Source organism: Gopherus evgoodei, chromosome 22, assembly GCF_007399415.2.
Source record: "Gopherus evgoodei ecotype Sinaloan lineage chromosome 22, rGopEvg1_v1.p, whole genome shotgun sequence".
Classification (NCBI taxonomy): domain Eukaryota; kingdom Metazoa; phylum Chordata; order Testudines; family Testudinidae; genus Gopherus; species Gopherus evgoodei.
The window spans coordinates 8,068,910-8,094,515 of record NC_044343.1 but is presented as its reverse complement, the minus strand read 5'-3'; the positions used below and the strand labels follow the sequence as shown (position 1 = coordinate 8,094,515).

At 54.0% G+C, this 25,606-nt stretch overlaps 1 long non-coding RNA gene across 1 annotated transcript in view; it reads left to right on the top strand.

The window, feature by feature from the left end:
• LOC115638708 overlaps positions 1–25,606 on the top strand; it is a 72,863-nt gene that overhangs the window by 10,934 nt on the left and 36,323 nt on the right. Inside the window, exons 2-3 of the long non-coding RNA XR_003997505.1 lie at positions 633–720; positions 2,079–2,573. This is a non-coding gene — a long non-coding RNA (uncharacterized LOC115638708). The remainder of the gene's footprint in view (positions 1–632; positions 721–2,078; positions 2,574–25,606) is intronic.

Below are 25,606 nucleotides of genomic sequence, written 5' to 3'. Positions count from 1 at the left end.
TGGGGCAGAGGCGGCTTCCTCTGCTGGCCAGGAGGCCTTTTCTGGTTAGGGATGCTGGATGCTTCAGCCAAAGGCTCGAAGGGACTGGCCCAAGCTGCTTCTCCCTCCCCCCACATGGGGCACTGTACATCAGACTGCCTACCCCCTATGGGCCTAATCCTGCAGAGTTCCAGGTGTCCCCAGCACAGTGCTGAGCTCCCTTGACTCCTACTGGTTGGTCTCCTTCCATCCAGGCAGAGGCAGAAGAGAAACCCAGGTTTAGTCTGGCCCAGTCAGGCTCTGCAGTTCTTGGCTTCACCTGTTGGGGCCCCCTAGGGACATCTGGGGCTCCCCTTCTCCCTGATGCTAGATGCACACTGAGGACTCCCCTCGCTACCTGGCCTGTATTTCACAGGGCCCAATGCTCTGAACTTGGCCCACGGGGAGCTGCTGGTAGCGTCTCCACCTGTGCTCCTGACCGCCTTGCTCAGGGAAAACCAACGTCCAAAATGAAGACGGTTTGGACTGATGCAAAACAAGAGTCTTGGTGGCCGGCAGCGGGGAGCCCAGGAGCCATGGTGAGGGGCCCGCTGTAGGCGCCCGGTAGATGGTGTCCCCGAAAAAGCCCTCTGCTTTCTCCTCTCCCACTGCAGGAGCTGAGGACAACTGAGGTTTCTCTACCAGACAGATGCAGCGTCCTCCTGGCCCCTGAAGTTCAGCCGCTGGGGCCCCGTCTCAGAGGTGGGTAATGCTCAGACTTGTATCCCTTTGCCTTTCCCCCTGGCAGTGCATGCTCCCGTCCTCCCCCTCAGGTCCTGTGAACACTACAGGACTCCTTTCCATACCCCTGTCCCCAGCCAGGCTCACAGACCTGGCAGGAGCCTGTGTCAATCCCCCAAGCCTCCCGCAGGGCCCTGCCCAGGACTCCTCTCCGCTGTAATGCAGCCAGCAAACGAGGCTGGCGGGCCGTGCCTGTTCCTGCTGATTGGCAGGGCAATAAACTCTCCCAGTCCGGGGCTTATGCCAGCCCCTACCGAGTGTGGGCCAGGAGGCTGCTCTCTGGAGGTGGTTCACCCCTCCCAGGCTTCTCCCTGCCCTGAGGATCTTACAATCTACACCCACCTCGGGGAGACTTGCCCAAGGTCGCCCAGCAGGTCAGTGGCCGATCTAGGGATAGGACCCACAGCTGCAGCACCCCAGTGCACACGCCTGGATGGATCACGGCACCGATTTAGGGAGACCTAGATTAGATGTTAGGACAAATTTTTAAACTCTCAGGGTTGTTAAGCTCTGGAACAGGCTCCCATGGAGGTGGTGGGATCCCCGTCACTGCAGTTTTTAAGGTCAGGCTGGACAAACCCATCAGGGATGGTCTACTCTAGGTTTACTTGGTCCTGTCTCTGCGCACCCCAATCCTGACCCACAAACTCCCTGCTATCCCAGCCCTGGGCTCCCCACACATCCCTGCCAGGGCACCTCAATCCTGACCCACAACATCCCTGCTATCCCAGCCCTGGGCTCCCCACACATCCCTGCCAGGGCACCCCAATCCTGACCCACAACCTCCCTGCTATCCCAGCTCTGGGCTCCCCACATATCCTTGGCAGTGCACCCCAATCCTGACCCACAATCTCCCTGCTGTCCCAGCCCTGGGCTCCCCACACATCCCTGCCAGGGCACCCCAATCCTGACCCACAACATCCCTGCTGTCCCAGCCCTGGGCTCCCCACACATCCCAGCCAGTGCACCCCAATCCTGACCCACAACATCCCTGCTGTCCCAGCCCTGGGCTCCCCACACATCCCAGCCAGTGCACCCTAATGCTGACTCACAACCTCCCTGCTGTCCCAGCCCTGGGCTCCCCACACAGCTCTGCTGATGCATCGCAGCCTGACCTGCAGCAGCCCCTGCTGATCTGTCCTGCCCCAGCTCAGCCCCTCGGCTCCCCGCTGCTGTTCATTGTGTACTGAGCCATGCTCCGAGGACGTGGGCAGGTCCCCGCTCGTAGTGTCGGTACAGCGCCCTTCCCGCTCGTGAACTAAGTCAGGCCTTCGGGGATTCCAGCCTAGCGCACTAAGGACGGTTCCTTCCATCTACAGCTCTCAGCACTGGGAAGCCACCAGATCTCCGGATGGGGGATATGCAGCCTACAGAGCCGAATCCCGGGGTGCTAGGGACCCGCTCAGCACCTACAGCTCTCACTGAGCTCCAGCCGGTGGGGCCCACCAACTTGCATAGGAATTGCTGCACCAGTGGGGATCTGGTCCTAGATCAGGCCCAAGAACTGGCTTGATCCCCTAGGAAAAGGTCCCTGCGGTACTGCGACCTGTCAACCACCTTTGGCTGAGAAGAGAGACACCTTCCATGGAAGAGAAGGCACAGAGTCAGCCCACCACCCCCCGGCTCCAGCCGGTCAGTCAAGGCATCTTTCCCCATCCTTCCAGCCAGCCTCAGGGCGGTAAGCCCCTAGCCAGGACACAACCCTGCAGGGAGCAGCAGATACCAGAGCTGTGCTAGGCAGAGAGAACTCCAGCAACAGGGATAGTGGCCTCCCCCTCTGCCGCCATGCCGACTGCTCCGACACCCCTCGCTGGGTAAGTGCCCTGCCCTACCGTGGTGGCTCCTGTTAGCATCCCTCTGCTCGAGGCCCCATTCCCAGGCCTTGATTAGGCCAGACACGACCCTCATGATCAATAGTCTGACCTGCACGTTGCAGGCCATAGACCCTCCCTGCTCCTGCAACACACCCCTAGCTTCCAGCTGAGTTACTGAGGTCCTCAAAACAGATCTGGTTACAGAGGATCCCGTGTCATTACCTGCGTTTCCCAATGAGGCCTGAGGGTCAGGACCAGCCTTAGAGGAGCTCCCCAGCTAAGCAGCATCAGGCCTGGTTGAGCCTGACAGGGAAAAAGTGCTGCTCCCTTCTGAGCCAGTACTGAGGCCCTGTGTGGTCCTAGGGGGGGCACGGTGCTGCCATTCTTCCCATAAGGGACTCAGGGTCAGTAACGATCCCATCACACTTCCTGTAAGACAGGAAGGCCGAGATCCTGAGTTTCAGCTTTGGGGGCGCGGGGAGGAGTGGCCTGCAGGTGTCCAAGCTGTTCCGGGGAGTGAGGGGTGATATGGGACAGGGAGGGGGAGGGAATCCCGTGAGGCATCACACCTCATGTCCTGGGCACATTCTGATTGTGTTAACTCCACTCTGCCTCCCCTGGGGTGTTATCGGGACAAAGCATTCCCTGCAGATGGTCTGGTGATGGTTAGACAGAGAAGTACATGTGGGGATGGACAGAGAAAGTCCTCTGGAGCTACTGCTCTCCCGTAGGATATCAGCATATTTATTCTATTCCATGGCTGCTGGATTGTAGCCCATTCTCCTCTGCCTGCCTGACATTTTTTGGTGCATCCTTCCAAAGAAGCTCAACATGCATAGCTTCTGCTGAGGTCCGGATTTCTCTCCACCTCCTCCCTGCTTGCAAGGGCGGGAGGGCTAATGTCCCGTGTTGCGCTATGGGGGGACAGCAGCCAGGCACTGGCCACGAGGCATATGCGCTGGCTTGGCTTTCAGTCGTGCTGTGAGGCAAAGCTGGTGCTGAGAACAGCCAGGAGGCAGAACCTCTCTAACCAAGTAGCCTCCAAGTCCCAGTCTCCAGGGCTGGAGAGGGAGCACCTGCCTGCCATCCGCAGCTCCCTATCCTCCAGCTTCTTAAAGATCTTCTGCTGGAAGTCCTTCCCGCTGCAGGTGCCATCCTCTCTGGTTGTTATTAGCACTAGGATTTATACTTCAATAGCCCCAAGGTGTTACACAGCCATGTGGTGAGAGACAGTCCTAGCCTCTCAAAAACTTGGAGTCTAAGCAGACAAAGGGGTGGGGCAGAGGCACAGCAAAGGGGGAAAGGACTTGCCCAAAGTCACCCAGGAGGCCAATGGCAGATTTGGGACAGGCTCAGTCCCGCAAAGGGATCTCAGCACCTAACTCCCCTGGATGTCACTGGGAGGCCACAGCAGAGCACAGCAGTAGGCGGCCCAAACAAACCTGCAGGTGGGCCCCAGTACAGAGGGGTTTAGGCAAAAAAACCACAAATAACCGACAAACAAAAGAACAACAAAGGATATTGTTCCATAATCTGACATCACTCCATTCACTCATCCACCATGCTCCAGCTGCCTCCACCAGGTCCCAGCAACCTGCCTCCCCAGCCTCACAACTCCAGCTCCCTAGTGAGCCCCAAGCCAGGGATTTTATAGACAGCTTCCCTACCCAGAAGCCTTTGCAGAGAAGGGAAGTCCCGCCCTTGTCTTTCTGGATGATTGACAGTTTGTCTAGCCAATCAGCTCTTTTTCAATCACTGCCGGTTCCATAAGGGCTTTGCCCCATTGACACGGATCTGGGACAGATGCTGGGGTTCACTTGGGTGCCCAAGTCCCATTGATCTCACTGGGAGTTAGGAGCCTATGTACCTCTGAAGATCTCAGCCTCCTGAACCCCAACCCAATGCCCTGTCCTAGGAACCACACAGTGTTGCACCATATACATGAAAGCCCAGGCCTGGTCCATCAGTCGACTGAGGACCATGGGCTGCTTCGGTGGAGCAAGGGGCAGTTGGAGTGGGCTTTGTGTTTGGACAAGGGAAGAGTGGCCCTGTGGGGGTTTTGTGACCCTTGCCAATTCTTGTTTGTGTTCACAAAGCCAAGGCGAATTCATCAGCCTTTCCTCTGTGATCGCCATTCCCTGCCCCCTGCGCAGGGCAAAGCGGGCTCCAAACCCGAATGGCACAGATAGCAGGGCTGGGATGCAAGCTGCAGGCGAGGGCAGAGTGTGGGACAGCCACTCTAGGGTGGAAGTTCTATGGGGCAGGGACCATCATGTCCTTGTACAGCGCCTAGCATGACGGGGTCCTGGTCCATTGCTGGGACTCCTAGGCTCTACCGCAATACAAATAATACTCGCTCATGATAACACAGGGCAAAGGCTGGGATACAGCTGCAGTGCCAGGATTTCTGGGGCTGGTAGAAGAGGACGCAGGGAAGGAGCATCGTCTAGTGATTAGAGCCGGGAGCGAGCCATTCGGGTCCTGTGACTCGCTCGCCTCCCTGCTCCGTTGCCTTAATTTCCACCCCTCCAGGGAAAAGAAGGATAATGACGCTTCCCTATTGCAGGTCACCACATTCATGGCTGCTTGTGAAGTGCTTTGAGATCTGTGGCGGGCAGGGGCTATAGTAGGGCGAAGGAACCCACCCGTGGGGCCGGGGCTGGGGGCTGGGCCACCGGCCCATTAGCTGGGATTTCTTGTGGCTCATCCCCGCTATGTCTCTGTGCTGATTAATTTTCACGCTGAGCATCCCTCGCCTCCCCAGAGGCTGCCAGAGCTGCTCTCCTTTCTAGTCCCCCATCTCCAAAGCCCGGCTGTCAGGAAAGCCTCCCTAATGAAATGGCAGAGCATGGCTCAGTTGAGGAGAGAAGCGGCTACCTTTAATCTCCATGGTGAAGCGCAGCAGGGTGACAGGGTCTGTAAAGGAGCGTGGGGTGGAGGAAGAGGGGGTGCCGCTAATCTCAGTGGTTGCTGTCGCAGCTGGGAACAGAGAAGAGAAGCTGGGAAAAAGCGACGTCCCCTGGCACCGTCGTGGGAAATGCAGCTTGGCCCTGGCACGCAGCCGCTTTGCCCGTCACTGGTGGCACTCCGCTGCCTGCATGCAAGGCAAATCAGCCAGAGGGGGCCGGGCTGGCATCTGCGAGTGTGAATTTCTGTGTGTGAGAGTCAGGCCTGCCTTTCATCTCAGCCTCCCCGGGGCTCGGTGCCTTTCATCTCGTGGGGCCTGCCGCACCAGATCCACCCACCTGGGGCTTGGAACTGGGCAGGGAACCAGCCCGCTCACTTCAAACGCCCCCAGGCGGTACAAAGGGTCCCTGCTGGCACACATGGCACCCTGGGGCTGCTCTGGAGTGGGGCGGGTCAGTGAATGGCATTAGGGTGACCAGATGTCCCGATTTTATAGGGACAGCCCCGATTTTTGGGTCTTTTTCTTATATAGGTTCCTATTACCCCTCACTCCCATCCTGATTTTAAACATTTGCTATCTGGTCACCCTAAATGGCATCTGTATGCCGAAGGCATGTGCATGTTGGGGAGTGCATATGTGTGTGTGTGTGTGTGTGTGTGCACCTTAGAGTGTGCATGTGCACTTGGGGGTGCATGTGTGTATATGTGCCTGGGAATGCATGTGTGAGGTAGAGTGTGTGCATGTGTGTACACCTGAAAGTGTGTGCAGGTGCATATGGGAATTGTGTGTGCATGTGAGGGGTGGAGTGTGTGTGTGTGTGCACGCCTGGGAGTGCATAGAGTGTGTGTGTGTGCACCTGAAAGTGTGTGTGTGTGTGTGTGCATGTGGGAATTGTGTGTGCGTATGCGGGATGGAGTGTGTGTGTCTGTGTGTGCGCGCATATGCCTGGGAGTGTCTGTATGCCCTTGGGAGTGCATGTGTGTACATGTGCAGGGTGGAGTGTGTGTGTGTGTGCATGCTTAGGAGTGTGTGCTGGTGCACATGGGAGTGCATGTGTGTGCAGGGTGGAGTGTGTGTGTGTGTGTGTGTGCATGTCGGAGTGCATGTGTGTGCATGTGCAGAGTGGAATGTGTGCATGCCTGCATGCTTGGGAGTGAACCTGTGTGCATGTGTGCACATGAGTGTGCCTATGTACATCCATTTAGGGTTGTGTACATGTGCACATGTTTTCCGCTCTGCTGCCATTAAAAGTGGAGGGAATGTGGGCTAGTGGCCAGAGCATGGGAGCAGCAATCAGGACTCCTGGGTTCCATCCCCAGCACTAGTAGGGAGTGTGGTCTAGTAATCAGAGCATGGAGCTAGGAGTCAGGACTCTTGGGTTCTGTCCCCAACTCTGCCACTGAGTCTCTGTAGACCCTCGATCGTTGCCTTGCTCTGTGCCTCAGTTTCCCCATCTGTAAAATGGGGATCATAATAAGAGTGACCCACCACGCCAAGACCTGAGTCTTCAGAAGTCTTCTTACCCTTAATACCAATGCTCAGAGAGGCTGGACAAATCCAGCCTTCAAATGTCTTCCCCTTTCTGCATCTGAAATGTGGGGAACAGCTTTGGAAGGAGCTGGGCCATCTCCAGAGCATGAGGTGTCATCATCCGCCCTCCGAGAGCATCTCCCTCTCTGTCCCCCCTTCTCCTCCTGAGCTGGCCCCAGGCTCTGCGGCAGCCTAGACTCTACTTACCCCTGCTCCTCTTCTACCTGGAAATGACACAGTGCAAGGTGCAGCTTCCTCTCCAGAGCACCTGACCCTGCCAGGTACCTCCACCCCCATGTTCCCCTTGGAGCCTGGACATAGCTGGTGGCAAAGGCTCATGGGAGGCACCTGTGCCTGGGAGAGGGGGAAGGGCGAGAGGGAGAATTTTAAATGCCGTGGCAAATTTCTTCTCTGGGGCCTGATCCTTGGTCACCCCGGCCCTGCACTTGCATTGGGGACGGGGATGCAAGGAGGTGCTCGAAGGCAGCTCCCCGTATCCTGGGGCAGCATAGGGGCTATCCAGCTCCTGCTGCACAAACTGCCTCTCTGGTGCCCGTGGTTCCCCATGGACCCTGGGGATGTAACAAACAGCCATGGTACAGTGCAATTGGGACACCCCCCGTCATGCTAACAACACTGGGGCTGGGAGCAGGGGCAGAGGAGACCCTTGCGTCAGCTAGGGAAGTTCAGGGATTCTCAGAGCGAGTTCCCCCCACTGCCAGAGCTCAGCATAGCTGGATTGCATTACAGCTGCTCGCTACCCTACACCATGGGGCTAGTCCCTGCCCCAATTCACTTTTCTTCTCCCCAGCCATCATGCACTGGTCCTCCCAGGAGCTGCAGTACAGATTCTCCCTCTCCCGCGCCAAACACACAGGCCCCACACAGCTGAGGTGTAGGAGAATCACCATCCTGGCTTAGCGGTACAGGGGCTGAGACACATGCTCCTTGGGTTCCTGTTCCATGCAGCGGAGGGTACGCCTGCTGTTTGTTGCAATGGGTTAATAACATTAAAGGCAGCACCTGCCAGCTAGAGATGCCATGGGGAGCCCCTTTCCATAGCTGTGCCTTGGAGGGCTGGGAGAAATGGCGGCAATTACGTTAATTTGCACATGCAAATCAGGCTCAGTTTGAATCTGTTAATTTTTTAATTGGCTGTTTAATGTACATATCTGCTGTGTTTTCCTAGACATCAGGCCTGTGGTTTCCAGGCAGTAATGAATGAGAAAGGAATTCAGGGACGTATGCAAAGGACCCAGCATTTGCATAGACACACTCACTTCATTTGCACCGAATGATTAACAGATTAATAGGCCACTAATAAACAGTGCCGTTCCTCTACAGCTGTTACCCGGTGCAGCCATCAGGCGAAGGAATCTGCCCAGGCAAACTGCAACCCCAAAGTCAGTCCCTCCTGCAATTCCCAGGCAGCTGGATTCAAAGCTGCCCTCTCTACAATTGTGGGTTCTGGATTAGAGCTGGTAGGAGGTCTGTTTTCCCGAGCCAGGCAACAAGATATACGAGGCTGCACAATATACGGACTGCCAGTAGATTGCTAGAGAGATAGACAGAACGATAGATATCCCGGTACGTACGGGGATAGGTAGGTAGATAATATAAATCTCTCGAGCTCGTGAGAACAGAGGTTCTCCTGTGATTTTACCTCAAGATGTTTCACTGTGGAAGGTTTTCAGGATGATTATTCCTTGGTGGAAATCAGGTTGTGCCAGGTGCTGAGCACATCCATGGGAACCCTCCCTGAAAAATGATTTGCTATATTGGTGGCTCCCACAATGAGCTAGGCGCTGCCCATATGCACAGGGAGACACAGCAGTCTTGCAAGAGTTTGCCCATATGAACCATTAGGCCCAGCTGAGCCTCTGTCATTCGGTGTCTTATGCCCATCATTGTGGTTTTGGAACCGAACTGGGGTCTGGCAGTGCCCGTGGCATAGCCCCAGATTCCTGGCCCAGCAGGCAGGGCAGGTCCGACGGCCCCTATCTGCAGGGAGGAAAGGCGCTGGGCTGTGCGGCAGTCTATGCAAACGAGCCTTATTTGCAAAAGTAGATGTAAAAGGATTAATCCTCCAAGGTAAAAGGAGACTCGGGTTTTGATGTTGGGCCTGGCTCTGTGGAGCCGCCTCCCTGAGCCAGGCGGCGATGGTATTTTTAACTTTCAAAGATCTCTGCAGCAGGAACAGTCCCCTGCTAATTATGCTCATCATTAGGCCTTAGTAAATATTGCAAATAGGTTCCAAGGTGGTTGGGTTTGGGGCTCCCCAAGGCAGAAGGTAGGTCAGGGCTTGGGAACCAAAACCGCTGGGGATTCTAGACATGCAGCCCCCACACAGCCCTGGGCTTCCCATGGGCCTACAGGATCCGATTCAGCCAAAGCGCTTGCCACATGCTGAAGTCCCACTGACTTCAATGGAGTTTAAGCCGGTGCTTGGTGCTTCGCTGAAGCCAGCTCCTCCTGCTCCCTTTATTCTGGCCAGTGGGCAAGGATGCCAGACCCAGATCCTCAAAGGTATTTAGGAGCCTAAGTCCCACAGGCCCTGGGCTCAAGTGACTTAAGCAGCTCCAGGATTCTTCTCCATTGCGTCGCTTGCCTGCTGCTATGTTCTAATGTTTAGTGCATGGGGGCTGGGAGTCAGGGCTGTGTCCCAGCTCCTGGGGGGGTCTTTCATTCACCATCCACAGGCGAAACTCCCAGGGCCAACTGCTGTAAACCAGCTAAACAGAGGGGGTGTCATATCCATTTATACCAGTGGAAAATCTAGCCCCTGAAATCCTGCTCCATCCTGCACTGGTCTCTGTGTAAAGCAATGTGTGTGAAGACTGCGGAACTCACTGCCACTGGACATCACGGAGGCCACAAATTTGGCAAGGTCCAAAGCGGGATGCTTAACAGGGAGTGCTCAGAGTGCTGGAAGGGCGAGTCAATTTCGTACTTCAGGGTTTAAGATGAACTCGACTTATCAGAGATTTGGATAAACTCTGAGTGTGTGCGTGTGGGGGGGTGTAGATTATTCTACATCTGCAGGGTTCTTTACACCTGCCTCTGAAGCAACTGGTGCTAACTACTGCTGGGAGGGATGTGCTCAGTTCCTGTGTTTTTGGTTGGTCCGAAATCCTAGCCAGGCACATGGAGAGGGTCACGCCTGGCAGGACTCCTGGGTTCTGTCCTCAGCTCTGCTGCCAGCTTGTCGCCTGAAGTGAGTCATTTAGCTTGGCAGTTCACCGCTATGTGAAATTGGGTGAGTTAACACTTAGCTGCCTCCCTGGGTGGCTGGGCTAATCTGTGTAGAAAGTGCTTGGGGATCCTTTAATGGAGAGCAATTATCATTATCTCTGAAGCGAGAGACAGCAGGTGAGAGGGCGCAGCAGGGAGGTGAGGACTCGCCAAGGCCCAGGCGCGGGACTCCAGCCTGGAATAGCTGCGACATCAGCCTCCTGTGATGGACAAGGCGGGGAGTGGGGGGCTTGAAGGGGCAAGGTCCAGTCTGCAGCAGGGGGAAGGGGTGTTGCCACTCAGCAGAATTAAAAAGACACGATGCACCTGGAACCGGCCCCCCTTCTAGGGTGACAGCAAATGTGAAAAATCGGAACCGGGAGTGGGGGGTCATAGGCGCCTATATAAGAAAAAGACCCCAAAATTGGGACATCCCCTATAAAATCGGAACATCTGATCACCCTACCCCCTTCCCTCCCTGCGCTCCAGACAGATCTACTCTCCAAAGAGACTCTCTTGGCCCCGCGGTGACATAAATGATACTTGCCACAAAATGCCTCCCAGCAACAACAGAAACCAAAGGCATGAGGGACCTGGGTGGAGGCCTTGCCAGGCAGCCCACGGAGGACAGCAAAGTGCTCAGATGGGCTGTGTGCAGTGGCTTGTCGGGACCAGTGCTGTAATGAACCCCAGAACGCACCCGGCTCGTCGGGCCAGCCCTGTCACAAACCGGGAGAGGATAACGAAGCATGCCATACAGCACGAGCTCAGAGCAACTCAGCAACGAACTTCATTAATAGAGGTAGGGTAAACCTAATGGTCCCAGCTGAGCTCATGGGTCTCTTAGGGTTATGCGCACTCTCCCTGCCCTGACAAGCTTACAGTCTACGCTGACAGGACAGATGGGGGTAGGTTTATCATTTCCAATTTACTGATGGGAAACTCATAGACTCTAGGACTGGAAGGGACCTCGAGAGGTCATCGAGTCCAGTCCCCTGCCCTCATGGCAGGACCAAATACTGTCTAGACCATCCCTGATAGACATTTTCTAACCTACTCTTAAATATCTCCAGAGATGGAACTGAGGCATGGGAGGTGACGTGCCTCCCCTGAGGTCTCCCAGGGAGTCTGGGGCAGAACCAGGATTTGAAGCCAGGTCTCCTGAGTCCCCAGGGACCTCCACCGTGCTCTGGGTGAAGATGGTGGGAGATGGCAGATAGGTATGATGGGATCTCACCAGATAGCCCAAAAGCCACTGAGTGGCCCAGTGCGACGATGAGAGGTGTATGCGATGGGGCTAAGAGCTGAGTGGGCTTGGGATGCTTTGGGAGCCTTGGATTTCTGGGTCTGAAATAAATTGTCTGATGGGATTGGGGGGGCGTGGGGCTAGGCCCCCTTTGAGACATGTCTGCTCTCTGCAGCAGCAGAAAGCAGTCCCTTTGCGGCATGCGTCACCACAGCCAGGCAGTGTATTAAGGCAGTGCTGCAAACCTACAATTTGAGGGTTTTTTAATATTTACAAATCACTACCTGTCTGCGGGCTGATTTCTGCGGGGAAGCGCATGAGGAATGTGACAAGCCTCGGGGAACGGCTGCTTCTGGCCGCCTGGGGCTCAGCGAGGCAGCTCCAGAAGCACCGGGCGGGCACATGTATGCTGCCAGTGTGACCTAACGGACCCACCCCTCCACTCATGACCCACGGCCTGCCCAGCCGTGGCCCCTCTGCTGAGATCTAGCTCCAGCTATAGAGTGCAGTTTGGCACACGGATGCCTGTTTGCTAGAACTGAGCTGAGACTTGCCAACTCATCTCACATATGCCCCCGACCAAGCAGCAGTCAGAAAGGATCGGGTATCAGTCCCTGCCAGTCTGGGCAAGATTTGAACAGTGACCTAGTGGTGCATGGGCCTGTATCCCATTCCCTGTCCCTTCTGAAAGCTTTTGGGGTCGGATTCCACCCGGCACCACCGGGCAGCCCTTTTCACCAGCATGTAAAATGCTACTGCTCTGATATTGCACACTCCCTTGGCACTAGTGTAAACAACTGCACCAGGATCAGGCAGCTTCTCGTGCTCGTGCAAAGGGAACCCGAGCCCACGTGGGAGCCCCTTTGGGCCCTAGTCTCATTGGAGAACCAGGCCCTGTGCAACCGCAGTCATTGTTACCATGGCACCGGGAAGGAGAGGTGGCCATTTTGCTGAATTTCCCACCCTTGCCATGTCAAGTACCTTGATGTTTCTAATGACCCCACATGGCAGCGGACCTTGACGGCTCTCAAAGGGTTTGTTAATTAGTGAAGCCTCAAAATCCAGTCATTATACCCAAGGTAGGCTGGGAAACGATTTATCTATGGTCACACAGCTGATCATGAGAGACGCGGGACTAGAACCTAGTCTGCTAAACCTAGTCAAGTCCTCTCCCCACTGAGCCACACTGCCTCTCAGCCAGGTTCCCCAAAGCTTCCTTTAAGGTGACGGGGCTTGCCCTTAACATAAGAACATACGAACAGTCCTACTGGGTCAGACCAAAGGTCCATCTAGCCCAGTGTCCTGTCTTCTGACAGTGGCCAATGCCAGGTGCCCCAGAGGGACTGAACAGAACCGAGAATCACCCAGTGATCCATCCCCTCTTGCCCATTCTCAGCTTCTGGCAAACAGAGGCTAGGACACATCCTGGCTAAAAGCCATTGATGGACCTATCCTCCTTGTATTTATATAGGGTTTTTTTTTTAACCCTGTTATAGTCCTGGCCTTCAAAGCATCCTCTGGCAAGGAGTTCCACAGGTTGACTGTGTGGTGTGTGAAAAAATACGTCCTTTTGTTCGTTTTAAACCTGTTGCCTATTAATTCCATTTGGTGACCCCTAATTCTTGTGTTTTGTGGAGTACATAACACTTCTTTGTTTACTTTCTCCAGATTTTATAGACCTCCTTCATATCCCCTCTTAGTCATCTCGTTTCCAAGCTGAAAAGTCCCAATCTTATTAATTTCTCCTCTTAGGGCAGCCATTCCATACCCCTAATCATTTTCCTTGCCCTTTTCTGAACCTTTTCCAATTCCAATAAGCTTTTTTGAGATGGGGCGACCACATCTGCACGGCGTATTCAAGATGTGGACGTACCAGGGATTTATACAGAGGCACAGTGATATTTTCTGTCTTATTATCTCTCCCTTTCTTAATGACTCCCAACACACCCTCTCGCCCACGCCATTCACACCCCAGCCCTCCCGGCTGCTTGCCCGGCCCTCTCACTGAAGCCACTGAAGATAGCCCAGCTGGCAATTAGGATAATGTAGCGTTTCCTCGTGGCGAGTTGCTTTGAAGAGCTAGGACAAACTGCGTCAATACAGATCTATAGGCTCGGAAGGTGGGAAGCACTTAGGGTGAACCAAACAACTGACATCTCCCTATTTATTATTATTATTTTGGGCATATGCCATGTTCATAGATTCTCTTTGAAGTTCTGGCTGCTGCTGGCCCCTGGGCTCTGGCTCTGCGGAGATAAGTTGTTTCTCTGCAGCCATTTTCTTGGGAAGGGAGAGATATATACACATATATTTGTCTCCCTATATAGGATGCAGACATCCCCTTCGAGCTTGATAGCGGGGATGAGGGGGAATGCAGCCTTCCACTCCATCGCCGTGCAAACTAATTTGTAGTGCTTTGGCCAAGACCAGATCATATGCTTCGAGCCTCCCGCTCCCCGCCTCATCCCCAATTTATCCCTGCCCCGATGCTTAATGGGAAGAGACAGATCCCAGGCGGGCGTTTCGCTGGGGTAAATCGCACATTTGCAGCAGAGGATTAGAGGGAGTGAGAGGCAGCTGCAAAGGCAGTGGCTCTCCCCTGCACTCCTGCATTTCTTTAAATCATCTGCTGAGAGAGGGGGAAGGAATGGAAGGAAAGGCAGGCGGGTCCCGTGCCAGTGTAAACCAGGTGTCAGCGGAGGAACCGAGCAGAAGATCATGCTCAGGCATTCAGCCTCCTGCATTAGCTGCTGAGCGAGGTGCACAGGAGAGGAGAGAGAAGGGGGCTGCAGCTCAGCTTGTCAAAGCACCAGGGAATATCCAGGACGGACAGAGAAGGACGAGCCAAAACCTGACAAGTCCTCAGTGAGCGAGCCCACCTGGCCCCAGTTTGGCGGCATATGGCAGCCTAGAAAATTGTGCGGCTGATGTTGGAAGCTAGAGGTGGAGACGTCCCATTAGATCGTAGAGTTCCCCCCAGTTCTGCTGGGGCAAAGGGTACAGCGAACAGGCTGGGCTGGAGGAGCTGGAACTAGGGGTGCTGCTGAAGTGGTTTCCATCACAGACAGGGTTTACAGATTGGTTCAATGACTCTCAGCCCCCCCACTATACAAATTGTCCCAGCCACCTCAGGCTGGGCTGTAGATGGTTCGCTGGCTGGAGTCAGAGATTGGTGGAACTGATCAGTAATCGATTGATACATGTTGCGCAGCCAAGCCCCAAATCCAGCACGTTGGTGGATGCTGGGCTCTTATGGCCTAGTGCAAAGGTGTTTGGAGACAGCGGACAGGCTCCCCTCTAGGGAGGGCTGTTTCTCCTCATTGAAGCACACCAGTCACACTCCCCACTGAGGTGGCTTTTGTCACCCGGTTCTACCTGTTTTTGGGGGGGAGGGAGCCAGGGGTCACTATCCGAGACTGGTTGGGTTCTGGGGGAAGGGCAGAGATGTCACAGGCAGGCCTGCAGCTCCCTGCTTTGGGCAGCAGAGGTAGACTCACCTGCCTCAGGTGCTCATGTCTCAGTGACCCAAGGCTGTTAGGCCTTCAGGCCATACGGTCTGCAACAGCCCCCGAGGGTATGTTCACACTGCAGCTGGAGGGGGCCTGCCAGTGACAGACTCATGCTAACGGGGCTGGGCACTAAAAATAGTTGGGGGGGTTGCGCTTTGGGCTCTGAAGCCCCCCTGACCTCCTAGGCTTAAGACCCTGAGCGCCAACCCATGACACAACTTCACCGCAGCTATATGTACAGTATTAGCTCGAGCCCTGCTGGTATGAGTCCGTCTGCATGGGCTGTCAGGGCTGAGTCCCCACTCTGGCACTCCGAATGCAGAAGATTGGGGCCCAAAAGTATTCTGAAAATAATACTGGCCACTCCAGGCTTGTATTAAACCCCCAAGGTTACAGCTTTTCTCTGACCTTGGCTTGGTAAACACTGCCACCGCCCAAGTGAAAAACTGCCTCTTGCAAATCCTGGAAAATTCACTTACAAAGTTTTCCTGAGGCCCCCTTGGCTTTTCCACCCCTCCCTCGGGGAAGCCAAGAAAGAAAACAAGAGGGAAACCAGCTGTTGCCACCAGCTAATTGAAAAACATATGCACAGACTTTTTAAGACACAAAGCCCATCCAGCTCTTAAAAAACAGTAAATTTTATTAAAAACAAAAAGAAAGAAAATACATTGGCAAATTAGGCTTTTGCTAGATTTTAAAAGAGCGATTCTAAAAATTAAGCCCCCAAACTAGCTTTCTTGGGGGTTCAGCTCAAAGGTTACAAGCAAATGAAAGCAGCTGGAGTTAGCACAGAGGAGTCTGCAAGCCTTACCGAAAATAAAAGAAATAAACCTGATCGCGTCTATCTAAACATTCCTTGTCCCCATGAATCCTTCTAGGGATGGATGATGATTTTTCATACCTGGTCCAAACTTTACAGAGTGTCCAGCTGCCCCACCTCTCTTCAGCCTAGAGAGAACAACAGAGAGACAAAGGGAAAGCTTTTTCCCCCCATTTTAAAAAAAGTTCTAGCCTTCCCATTGGCTCTTTTGGTCAGGTGCCCCCTCCCTTTTCTTTACCTGGGGGACTTTTTAACCCTTTACAGGTAAAGGAAGAAGCCACCAAGAAGGACTTTATAGCTAACTGGCTGGCTGGGTGTCCATAAAAGGGAGCTCCCCCCATTCATTTATCACACGGGCTGTGGGGCTCCCTCCCAGCTGCACTGTAGACAGACCCTAAGTGACTTAGGAGCCTAAAGAAGATGCTGTTAGAAGACACCGATGTCATATAGGCACCTAACTCCTATTGGAAGTTAGTAGGGGTTAGGCGTTGACATGCTATTTGTGACTTTGAAAATCTCCCCCTAAGCCTCATTGTAAATCAATGGGAGTTAGGCTCCTAAGTCACTGAGACCCTTTTGAAAGTGATCCCCTGCCTGTGTCTGGTGTCTCAGCTGCTTGTGCTCTATTCCCTCCGCTGCTCAGCTGCCGACTGTTAGAGGAACTTTGGCCATGGTAGCGGAACCAGCGTCACTTTCCACTGCCACCGCCAGGGCATGTTCCTGCTCCGGTCTAGTTCCTGTCCCCCTCCCCTAGCCCTGTCTGCCCCAACTTGGTCACCCGGTCGCTGGCAAAACTCATCCTCTGTCAGCAGCGAAGGGGGAGCACTCGACGAGAAGTAAACGAGCAGGGAGAGGTGACGGTGCCGTTCTAATGAAAACTAATTGTGAATAATTCACTCTCATTGTTTACTCAGGAATGAGTTAAGCACATTTCAGGGTAGACTGAGCATTTGAACATTTCTAATGTATTTTTCTTTCTGCTTTAATGATCTCGTTTCCGTCGCCCAGGCCCTGACTCCCTGCTCCGCGCGAGGAAGCAGGGGAGAGGAATGTTAACTTAATAGAGTTCATCCATAAAGACGAAAATCTATGTGATTGCTTTGGAGATTGCAAAGGAGGAAACGAGCCCCTTAAAAGCTGCTATCGCTCTTTAGGATCCTTCTCAGAGGCATCTATATATCTAGTGGGCCCCACCAGGAGCCAAACATGAGGCGTGCAAGTCATACGCTTTTGGTCAGGCTGATGGGCAGCCGAGAAGGGGACCCTACGCAATGCTGCTCTGCTGTCAGCACCACTAGGGCATCCGCTGCAAGGGGACCCTACGCAATGCTGCTCTGCTGTCAGCACCACTAGGGCATCTGCTGCAAGGGGACCCTACGCAATGCTGCTCTGCTGTCAGCACCACTAGGGCATCCGCTGCAAGGGGACCCTACACAATGCTGCTCTGCTGTCAGCACCACTAGGGCATCCGCTGCTTGGTTTGTGCTGCTGGTCGGGAGCCAACGGGGCAGGGAGTCCAGCCAGAACTCACATTCCTGCTGTAAGAAGCCAAGGGATGACTTATCGACATGCTCCGGAACAGCTGCTGAACGGAGAGGAGAGGGTGCTAAAAAGGGCTCTGACAGCACTGGCTCCATAAAAATGACATCACAGCAGAACGCTGACAGCACTGGCTCCACAGAGTTGACATCACATCAGAACGCTGATCTATTGGCTCAATAGAGATGACATCACATCAGAATGCTGATCTATTGGCTCAATAGACATGACATCACATCAGAAAGCTGACAACACTGGCTTCATAGAGATGACATCACAGCAGAACGCGGACAGCTCTGGCTCAATAGAGATGACATCACATCAGAATGCTGATCTATTGGCTCAATAGAGATGACATCACAGCAGAACACTGACAGCACTGGCTCCACAGAGATGACATCACAGTAGAATGCTGATCAATTGGCTCAATAGAGATGACATCACAGCAGAATGCTAACAGCACTGGCTCCACAGAGATGACATCACAGCAGAATGCTGATCTATCGACTCAGCAGAGATGACATCACAGCAGAATGCTGACAGCACTGGCTCCACAGAGATGACATCACAGCAGAATGCTGATCTATCGACTCAGCAGAGATGACATCACAGCAGAATGCTGACGAACAGGCTCCGCAGTAAGCAGCATGTTTGGGTTTGATCTTGTTCTCTCACATTAGGACTGTTGCAGAGCGGCAACCTTCTGCTGGCACCCTGTGCCCCTATAGCACCCTGCCTCCCAAATCCAGAGCGTGGGGCACATTGAACCTCACCATGAAATCACTCCCACCCAACCCTGGGCCACTCAACCAAGCCCAGCTGGGCTGATGATCTCATGCGCAGGGCCCTGCATGGCCATCCCTGACACCTCAGCCTGTTTCCTACTCCCCATCCCAAGAACCCTACAAAGCTGGTGAGCAGAGGCCGTGGGCCAGGGAGGGACTCCATGCATCATTTGCCCCCCACAAAAGCTAGATTCTTGTGCTCAGGATTAGCAGAGGGGCTACTTTTTCTGTGCATCTTCCAGTGGAGGTGGGGAAGGGTGAGGTGCAGGCTTCAGCCTGGCCCATAGCGAAGGGAACAGGCTGCACCATGCAATGGGACAGTGATGCCAGGGAAGCATTGTGCCCCTTGAGATGCCATCCCTCCTGGAGCTCCCTGCTCCCCCAGGGGCCAGGCATCTCTGTGCCACCCCATGCTCAGGGCTGTGGCTGCTGGGCCCAGTCTAGCTATGCACATGCATTGCAGAAGCCGGGGTGATTTAGTTTCCTTGCTGCAGGCACTTCTCAGCGGCTGAGATTTCTCCTGCTCCCTGCGATGAAAGGGAGCAGCCAGGAGAGCGAGATGTACAGAGCGAGCGTGAGTGCTGTGTGAAGCCAGCACCACGCAATGCTTGTGCCTGGGCAGGCTGCTGAGGCTGGTAGAATCCAGGCAATTGACTGCTGCTGCTGGCGCTGCTCTTTCATATCAGACAAAGGAGTGTTTTCTGCCCAGGGTCCATTCATTGTGGGCTGATGCAGCCAAGCTCCAGCAAGAGGGACACAACAACTGCTCCTGCGCACACCATCTATCTATCTATCTATCTATCTATCTATCTATCTATCTATCTATCTATCTATCCCCATACATACCCCAATATTTATCTATTTATTCCCATACACACCCCAATATCTATCTATCTATCTATCTATCTATCTATCTATCTATCTATCTCCATACATACCCCAATATCTATCTATCTATCTCTCTATCTATCTATCTATCTATCTATCTCCATACATACCCCACTATCTATCTATCTATCTATCTATCTATCTATCTATCTATCTATCTATCCCCATACATACCCCAATATCTATCTATCTATCTATCTATCATCTATCTATCTATCTATCTATCTATCTATCTATCTATCTATCCCCATATACCCCCTGTATCTATCTATCTTTCTATCTATCTATCTATTTACATAAATGTCCCTCTCATCTGTTTTCTTTCTCTCATTCAGTCCTTTCTTCTGCCCAGCCCTCATCTCCCTGCCTTCCCTCTCGCTTTTCTTCCAGTTTAAAACAGCCTCTCCATGGAGCTGAAAACTCTTTGCTCTCCCAGCTGGGAAGCAGTTACCCTGGGACGCTCCCTGTCCCTCTCCCACTGCCGAGGGGGGGCTCTCCCCCCCCCTTCGGCCCTGCTTCTTTTCTCTTTTAATTTCTCTCTCGCTCTCTTTCTCTCTTTGCTAAGAGCTGCCCCATGGTAGGGAGATGAAAATTGCTGCTGCTCTCGCCATCGATTGCTATGTGACACTCAATTCAATCAAGGTGCCGGCTGGAGCAGAGCTCGCCGCTGTTAATTTCTGACACCAGCGTCAAAACTGCTTTACTAAAATGGCTGATTAAGTCTCCCACGGCACGATCCTGAGACATGAAAAGAAAATGGGATGCTGGGTGCATCTGGGAGGGAGGGGGAGATCCTGTGAGAGGTTGTCTTGCCTTTCGGGGCCTGCAGGATTTCGGGAGCAGGAGAGAATTTGAGGGGTGATGGAAAGAGCTCTGGGGAACTGGGACATGGGGATTGAATCCTATCCAGGGTGGGATAAGATATCTTGAGTGGAGGGGAATCATAGAATATTAGGGTTGGAAAGGACCTCAGGAGGTATCTAGTCCAACCCCCAGCTCAAAGCAGGACCAATCCCCAACTAAATCATCCCAGCCAGGGCTTTGTCAAGCCTGACCTTAAAAACCTCTAAGGAAGGACATTCCACCACCTCTCTAGGGAACCCATTCCAGTGCTTCACCACCCTCCTAGTGAAATAGTGTTTCCTAATATCCAACTTAGACCTCCCGCACTGCAACTTGAGACCATTGCTCCTTGTTCTGTCATCTGGTACCACTGAGAACAGCCGAGCTCCATCCTCTTTGGAACCCCCCTTCAGGTAATTGAAGGCTGCTATCAAATCCCCCCTCACTCTTCTCTTCTGCAAACTAAACAAGCCCAGTTCCCTCAGCCTCGCCTCGTAAGTCATGTTCCCCAGCCCCCTGATCGTTTTCACTGCCCTCCGCTGGACTCTCTCCAATTTGTCCACATCCTTTCTGTAGTTGGGGGTCCCTAAACTGGAAGGTGCTGACCCATTGAAACGCACAAGCTTAATGGCCTCTTTGCTGTCCCCAGGCTGGAAGGAACCAGGGCCTTGTGCAGAGCTGAGACTTTTCCCAGCAGGAGGCTGAAAACTCAACACATGGAAAGGGGTCCCCTGTTTGGTGGCGGGGGGATTTCTTGTTGCTTTTTGCAGCACTCAGCAACTCCCGATCTTGTACAGAGAAATAATAAGAAATGTCCCTTGTAATAAGGGACTGCTGACAATTCTACCCCAGAGCCCGCCTCTCTGTATCCCATCGCCTGCTCCCTTTCCAGCCCCGGGGCTCCTACTTTCCTGGGGGAGATGGGGGGAACCTACACAGTGTGGGGGAGGCTATGTGTGGATCTAGACTCCCCACAGCTTGGACAGTAGAGCTGAACAGGGGAGGGGAATGAGAGTTTCTAGATTTGAGGGGGGATGAGAGTTTCTAGATTTTGGGGGAAGGGGAATGAGAGTTTCTAGATTTGAGGGGGGATGAGAGTTTCTAGATTTTGGGGACAGGGGATGAGAGTTTCTAGATTTTGGAGGGTCGGGGAGAGGAATTTCCAAGTCTGAGGGAGCAAGGGCTTGGCTCAGTCCTTTATGAAATTCTGGGCCATTTGCAAACCGGGGTTCCAACCCCTCCTAATATCCAGGGCATTTGGCTCCCAGTGCCCGATTCTCCCCTCTCTGGTATTTTCACAGGGGTAAGGGGAGTATAAAACGCAGATGGACTCGGCTGGTACTGTCTGACCCCTCATTCTGCCAGCAGGTAAACGCCTGCCCTGGGCGCTGGGCCATGTGGTGCTGGGTTCAAAGGGGGAGCCCCAGCTTCCTGGATGTGAGTGAGTCCCTCACATGGTACGTGGACGGGCTCTCCTCGCTGGGGAGAACCAGTGCCCCCGCTGGGCACCTCTGGTTTAGATCAGTGGCCAAAGCCGCATTCTGCGTCTCTGTGCTGGGACAGATGGCTCCAGTCCCATTAAAGCCCAGAGCAGCCTTGAAAGAGTTAACTCGGGCCAGCCGCCCTGGAGAAGGTTCCATTACTCAGAGGTGCAGAATGCAGGCAGCCCTGGAAGGGGGGCTAATCTCACCCCACCCCCTCCCAGTGCCCTTCCCCCACCTGACTGAGTCATTCTATTCTGAATGAAGGCAGGTGACTGGCAGCGTGGGAGGGAGAGCGTGGAGTGTGGGGGGCTGGCTCAGAGCTGCAGGAAGCCACAGCCCCCTCGGCGGGCACGTGTTAGGGTGAGGGATTGATACAGCTTTGAGCTAAGCTCAGGCATTGCTGTATAGGAGGGAGATGTGGGTCAGGGGACAAGGATCGCTTTCAGAGATCCGGTGGGAATCAACCCCCCACCCCTCCAGCAGAGCAGGTCGCCTGCATGTTACACCTGGGCAAGATGCTAGCAGAGCAGAATCCTATCACCAGGTGCAATTCTTGGTTGCGTCGTACCTAAGACCTTCCTCCATGCAACACACCTGGAGCACTGAATGGTACAGCAGCTGCGTCTCCTTAGGACACTCCTGGACCTGACTGTAACACAGCAGGTACATTTCACCCGGCTGCACCTGGAGTGTTCAGAGGGAGAGTGATTGTCTCTGGAGTGAAGGATAGAATTATGGTTAAGCGCCTGTCTTGGGAATCAGGACTCCTGGGTCCAATTCCCGGCTCTTTCCCCGACTCAATCTGCAACCTCAAGCCAGTCACTTTGCAGCCCAGTGCCTCAGTTTCCCCATTGTGGGGATAACACTCTTTCCCTGCCTTCATATGATGGTTTGAGATCTTGGGGTGAAAATCCCCACCAGACACACAGAGTGAGACCACTTTATTTCGTGTTATAAAGTCAGTCTCTCCTGGCCCTGCTGTCCAGAGCACGCCAGAGCTGTCCCCAATTCCAGTGGCTGATTGAGAGTTGCAGCACACCTGGCGCTGATGGAAAGCTGCAATCATTGCTAGTCTCTGATCGATTGTGCAGAATGGACCTTGTTCTCTCCTTGTTTGACAGTTCCCCTTTCCCTGGGATCCCAGCAGGCTGGCACCTCAGCTCCGGGAGCCAGGGGAGGGGATGGGTCATTAGCAGCCTCCTGCTTTCTCTTCCCTTGCCGCAGGTAGAGATCTGAGAAGCTGGAGAACAGGGCCCAGATTCACAGCCGGAGACATGGGCTGCATTAAACAAGACCCAGGGTTATAATCTTACAGGGGCGGGGATTTGCACTCCTGCTTCCCCAGGGGGAAAGCTGAAGACAGTGACTCGCATTTAATCACCAAAGCAAAGCTGATTTCATGTTCTTTTGCCAGCATTTGGTGATGGAGGGTAAAGGAGGGAGGCAGGGTGCTGCTGCCAAGGGTTGATAATACATGAGCCCTTTAGTCTGCGAGGATCTAGCTACGGTCTTAAGTGAAATGAGGTAAGTGTCTCTGTCTAGCTACCAGAGGCTGATAGATCCAGCATCATTGCTTGGCACAGTTGGCAGGCTGAGGAGAGGCCCGGGGCAGGGATGTCAGGGGGCACTGTAGGAGCTGGCAGTGCCAGATGGAAAAGGTTTGTGAAGACTTTTAGCCAGGACTGGAAGAGTGGGGTGGGGAGTGCGGGATCTGCAGGATAGAGTGGAAGGGCATTGGCAGGGGAGGGGACGCTGTGGTTGAGTTGGGTATGAAGGGGTCCCTGGAAAAGTGCAGGGGGCTGCAGGTCGGGACCGAGGTGCGCTGGCAGAGCTGTGTGTAGATGGCACTGGGTGAATACTGCAACAGGCCTTTCTCCACCTGTTCACTCGAGTCCTAACACTGAATTCTCTCTGGCTGCATTCGTGCCTCGCTTGGGGTCACGTTCCTGGAACCCGCCAGCGCCCAAGTTCCCAGGAAAAAGTATTCACCGTGAACACGCGTTCTCACCAGCTTCCAAGAGTTACACTCATCCAATCAGAGGAGAGGAGAAAAAAACCACATGACATATGCAGTCAATCAGAAACTAGCCAACACAGCTGGCACTCCCAGCACCAAACAGGTCGGGAAGGATTAGCCCTATTGTATAGCCTTGGCGGCTCAGAGACATCAGTGAGGACAGATGCAAAACAGCTCCAGGCCAGACTTCCAAGGGCCCAGCGCCCATGGTCGGGAGGGGCTTTTCCAAAGGGATCCAGTTCCTGAAGAGGGCCAGGCTCTCCAACGAGCTCAGAACCATTTGGGCCACCAGGGCACGTCTTGCAGTGCGCAAATGGGAACTGAAGCCGTTGGAAAAGCCCGGTTCAAATGATTTCCCCAAGGCCGCACATAGCGTCCGTGCCCAAATCTCCTGGGTCCCCCCACTTCCATTAGAAAAACTAGAGTCTCTTCTAACACTCCCTGCACAGCTCTACCTGCACCACCCAGAGGCAGAATCAGGTGTTTCAAGGTTCCGGTGACAAAGGGCTGGAGAGTTAGGTGTCGAAATGCTGCTGAGGTTCTGGGGTATTGCCCATAGCCCCAGGGCACTACCAGATCGTTGGCTTTCGGGGGTGCCTATGATCTCCATAGTGGCGGCTCTGGGGAGTCTGTGACTCTCCGGGGGGAACGATGTGCAGCATGGCTTGGAGCCATCTCACTCCCAGCCATTTGTAATGTCACTGGCCCGCCTGGCAGCTTGGTTCCGTGGGGAAAAACAGCATTGGAGGGCGATGGCGAATCAGGCAAGTCTGAATTTCCCAACACTGAAAGCTTTTAGTTCTCTCCAGATTGTCTCCCTATGTCCCTAGGGTGGAGGGGATCCCCATCCAGCTGTTTTCACCATGTTCCGTGGGTAGGGGGGATCCCTGTCTAGCTGTTCTCGCCATGTTCCGTGGGTAGGAAGGATCCCTGTCCAGCCATTCTCACCATGATCTGTGGGTAGGGGGGATCCTGGTCCAGCTGTTCTCGCCATGTTCTGTGGGTAGGGGGGATCTCTGTCCTGCTGTTCTCGCCATATTGTGTGTGTAGAGGGATTCCTGTCCAGCTGTTCTCGCCATGTTCTGTGGGTAGGGGGATCTCCATCCCGCTGTTCTCGCCCTGTTCTGTAGGTAGGGGGAAATCCCTGTCCGGCTATTCTCGCCCTGTTCCGTGGGTAGGGGGGATCCCCATCCAGCTGTTCTCACCATGTCTGGGCATGGGGATCCCCCCCATTCCAGCTCATCTTGCTCATATTCATCTCTTCATGTCTCCAGAGGGCTGTCCCAGCCTCGTCCTTGTCTCCCCATCTCCACAGTGCCTGGCCAGTGCATCTGATTCTCCTCTCCCTGACACGGGTGTAACTCCACTGCCATCACTCAAGCTACTCCTGGTTTACACTGGTGCGAGCGAGGGGAGAATCAGGCCTCATCTCCAAAGGAACAGCCCAGCTCCCAGCTTCTCCCCATCACCAGAGGGACCATCCCAGCTCCCACCTTCTCCCCAACCCCCGAGGGACCATCCCAGCTCCCACCTTCTCCCCAACCCTTGATGGTCCATCCCAGCCCCTACCTTCTCCCCATCACCAGAGGGACCATCCCAGCTCCCACCTTCTCCCCAACCCCAGAGGGACCATCCCAGCTCCCACCTTCTTCCCAACCCCCTAGGGTCCATCCCAGCACACTCCTGTTCTCCCTCTCCCCAGCCCAGCTTTCCTGGCTTGGGCCCATCTGTCTAATACCAGCCGAGGCTATATTTACTCTCATGGACCATTTCCTGCCCTCTGCCCTTCCATGCAAAGTTTGAGACTTTAGAGATTTTTTTTTTTCCTGGAGACTTTCTTTTCTCCTGTTCCTCTGGCTTCTCTGTGTGATGAAAGGACGCCGAGGTCTCTGTGATGCCGTGCTGTGAAGGAGGTGAACGTTTAGCCAGGTGCCCGCTGGCATGGTTGCTACAGTTACCTTTCCTTGGAAGTCTTTATGTCCCCCTTCTCTCATCCGCATGGCAATGGCCTTTCCCCTTCTTTGCAGGAGGATGGAAAGTCCTTCAGGTTTATTTATACTGCAAAGGAACACGAATCCCTGCCTGGAGAGCTTTAGATCCTCTTTAAGGTTGAGCACTACAGGTCAAATAGGCCAGGTGGCCAAGCCAGAGCCATGATGACCCTTTTCTGTTGCGTTAGAAACCCATGCTGGGCCGAAGGAGCCTGGCCTGCAGCCCCTACCTTCCTGCTCCC